This window comes from Dermacentor albipictus, chromosome 3 (genome assembly GCF_038994185.2).
Source record: "Dermacentor albipictus isolate Rhodes 1998 colony chromosome 3, USDA_Dalb.pri_finalv2, whole genome shotgun sequence".
NCBI classification, from domain to species: Eukaryota; Metazoa; Arthropoda; class Arachnida; order Ixodida; family Ixodidae; genus Dermacentor; species Dermacentor albipictus.
In genome coordinates, this window is record NC_091823.1 from 122,642,059 (window position 1) to 122,645,927 (window position 3,869).

Here is a 3,869-nt window from a genome sequence, read left to right on the forward strand (position 1 = left end):
GAACGGATATACGGATGTTCCTCGGACGCAAGAATTTGTTTATGTTTTCATTGCTAAACGTCCGTCAGACATCCGTACGACGAACTGTGGACCATTAAGGGATGTCTGCAGGATGTTCATTTTTATTTAAATGGGCTGAATAGCACAGTTAGCGTAAACGTTGGCTTTGTGTAGAATCTGTGCTGCAAAGATGATGCAGTATACTGACATGCACCAATGAAAATACAACTTGCACCCATGGAACAAAGATTCCAAAGCAAGCTAAGTTTACATAAAATGGACAATCACTTTCACAGAAATTTTTATTCATTTCCATTACAAAAACTCGATTTAATACATGGAGAGCCGGTATAGTGATGCAAGTGTTACAAGTACTCAAACACAGAACTGGTCACGAGACAATTGATATACTGCAAACCTGTAACATTCAGAGAAAGAATATGTGACAGTCCTGCATTATAATAAAAGCCAACAACTTATTAGCACAAACTAAGACAAAGTCTGCAGGTGACAGCTTTTACAGCAGTACATTAAAATTTCCAGCCCCCAAGGGCTACAAGAGTGAGATGTGATCACATAATATAAGAGTGTTTACTAAGCACCACTATCGGTAGTATATCTTTAGAAACATCAATTGAGGTGGGCAGGGCCAGGTGTAGCACTCAGGGTACTTCAAAAGCATGGTACACTTCTTTCACTATAGTACGATTATTCTTCACCTTGACATCAGGGAGCATGAGAAAAAAGCTCAGAATGTCACATGGTATACAAGACAGCAACAGAGCGCAGGCATTCACTGTTTCATTAGAGTGAATGAGTCTTGAGGTGAGGCTCCTATCCCCGAAAAAAAAGTTGGCGATCAGTACGCTATCGCGTTTCACTACATTCAGTAATGAGTATACAAGGAACATAAAGGTACTAGCAATCCTCACACCTAAAATATCACACAGCTGAGACATAAATTATCTGGACTGCGCCTTTTTTTTTTCATATTCTAGCAATACCTTGGAAACGGCAAATGATCCCTCCTTGGTTTACACATGCATATGAACAAAACTATGCAAACAGTAGCTGAAATGTGACAAACTTGCAATGCACTACAAATAAAATACTGTTTCTTCTCGAAAAAGTAAGTCACAGTAAAACAAAATGCAAATAAGAACTGAAACAGCGATTCTCGCTATGTACTAGATAAAAACTCTGGGCTGACAGCAAGAAAACAAATACAACCCTACGCATAAAAGTAAAACGACTAGAAGAGAGCAGACTTTTTGCCGCCAGCAAAGACCAGCATAAATGATAAATACTTCACAGTGAAATAACTATCAAGGAAATTATTGTTTGTAACAAATAAACATAAATCTGGAAGTGACACAGAATGGTTAAATGTGAAATATGTGTAGCATTGAATTGCTACATACTAGTAGCCCTGCCACCTCTTCCTGAGGAAAAGAAGTAAATAGCAATGAACGGAACGGTTGATATATACTGAAACTGGAGTCCTCATGCAGTACTGCTCAATATAGTGCAGCCTTTCCGACTCACGGCCACATCGTAACACAAAAGAGGCATAATAAAATGTAATCAAACTGTTTCGTAGCCTCACCTTGCAACACACTAGAACTTAGCCATCACTTGAATTGAGATAGTAGTAAGCTTACACTTTAGCATGGTTCCTACAATACCACGTAACATGACAATGGACAACAGGAAGTACACACAAGTGGTACTGTGCATTTATGCATGTTGTGCTGTATGCAAAAGTGTGAACATTTACCAGCTAGTTCAGCTTTCTTTAGTGGTAACACAAACTGCAACGGAAGTAGCCGCATAAGACTGACAAAAATACTGCAATGGAATCGATTACAAAATAATAGAAATATAGTGAGAGGACTACAAGAAAGGAGACATGTCAACAGCAAATCTATTAAGATCGATACACACAAAAAAGGCCGTTCAGAAGCATGCAGCCATGACTTGCGAGAAAGAAAGACTGCAGTGGACTGGCTGCCCTTCACTCATTGAAGTACTCAGTGAAGACAAAATGCCCACTGATGCCTTGATGCCTTCTATTTCACACCCTTTTGTCACTCAGAATCTGAAAAGTGACATAAATATCAGCATTGTAAATCAGTCATTCAATGGAGAAGAAAACTGAAAACAATGAATTTAAGCACAAAATTGTGCACAAATAATGTTACAATATCAAATGATCAACTGCAGTCTATGAAGGCACTACTCCAGCCAATACACCAGAAAAGGAATTTTAAAGTCACAAGTATTCTAGCCCGCAGCAGTGGTTCAGTGGTATTGGCGCTCGGCTGCTCGGTCGAAGAACACTCCTGCCCGGTGCACGCAGAATGGAGAAGTTGAAGGGATTTTTTCGTCTCCCGTGCCGCTTTCTCTTCAGCAAATCTCTTGCGAGCTTTCTGCATACTTTACGCGCACTACACCGTATTAATAGTGAATAGCAGCTCCCAGCAACATATGCGACCGCAAGCAATCGCGTACAGCAGCACCTCCTTGCATATATGCGACTAAAAGAAAGGCGCTCAGGCGAACTACTGCGCATATGTGGCCTGTAGACCACACCGACAACACATGGTACAGTATAAAGTCCAGGCACGCTTCATCTTACCTTTACTGCGGGGCCAACCCGGCCAGGAGCTCAGGAGAAAGAAACAACAGTCTTGACCACCTTGCGCAGCCGTAGTGACAACTGAAAATGGCGCCTCCGCACTCACAATAAACGCGCGAAACGCTCGCCTTCGCGCCTTTTTCGCAGGCCAAGTTTCATCCTAGAGGCCAGCACTCGCATGGTGCTCGCTTCTCTCCCGGCGGAATGATTTCACCTCCCACAGGTGTACGTTTTCGCTGCTTCCCGTCAAGGTCGCGCCCGCGCTTAGCTCGCGCTGCGCGCGAAACGTCTCTTGTTTCCGACGGCGCCTCTTCGAATGACTGGAAATTATTGTGTTGTTAACTGTCACAACATCAATGTAAACACGAAAGGGTTCATGCCACCAGTGAAATTCTGCCGATGCACACTTCCAAAAATATTGCCGGAAAGAACCCGCGCGATAAAAAGAAATAGCCTCCCGCAAAAAAAAAAAAAAAATGCAGGGTATGCGAAGCTTCAGAAAAGATTGCATTGGTAGTATTGGGTATGCTTGCGGCGCGTTTTGTGCATCTTTAGAGAAGATCGAAATATTTATGAAGTTTCCTAATGTGTGGCTGCTGTTAATTATTATTATTTGAAAAGCGTCGTGAATGGACGTCAACTATACAATGGCGCAGTTGATCTCTGGTCACATCGATGCCTGGCGAGCGTGATGGCTCACAAAGGATATGCGTGATAACGCGTGAGCACTGTAAGCACAGAAATCATTCTGTGGCTCTGCAAGTAATAATAATGAGGCGGTCACATGTGCATGCACGTACCTTTTACGATCACGCTGTTCGTTATAATTAGAACCAGTCCACTAACCTGCCTCCGTGGGTGACCTGTATGCTCTCCACCAGAAGAAGGAAATCCCATGGGCGGGTAGAATTAGATCGAATGTGGTTTATTTTATGCCGCATGTTTGAAGACTCGTTGATATTTCGCCGACAAACGTTGATGCCTCTATTGAACAAAGTATAGCTGTGGCTATAGCTTGAACGAACTCGAGGTCGGTTCTACGTTGGTATTTGCAAGCGCAGAAATGCTCAGCAAGGGAGCAGTTCATCACTCAAATCCGAACAAAGTCATGCTCAGGATATTGGCGAAATGTCCAGCACGAATGACCTAAGGATGTCCGCAGGAGGATAAGAAGTGGATGTTAAAGTTAGTCCGATAATGATATCCACTGGATGTCCCCAGGACGACTGCT

General features: G+C 42.7%; 1 long non-coding RNA gene across 1 annotated transcript; it reads right to left on the reverse strand.

Annotated features, from left to right (window-relative positions):
* Positions 1–284: 284 nt before the first annotated feature.
* LOC135909474 (uncharacterized) lies at positions 285–3,530 on the reverse strand. The gene is made up of 2 exons (XR_010566721.2): positions 2,639–3,530; positions 285–2,098 (listed from the first exon to the last, which is right to left on the reverse strand). It is a non-coding gene; the product is annotated as an uncharacterized lncRNA (long non-coding RNA).
* Between the last annotated feature and the right edge of the window lie 339 nt (positions 3,531–3,869).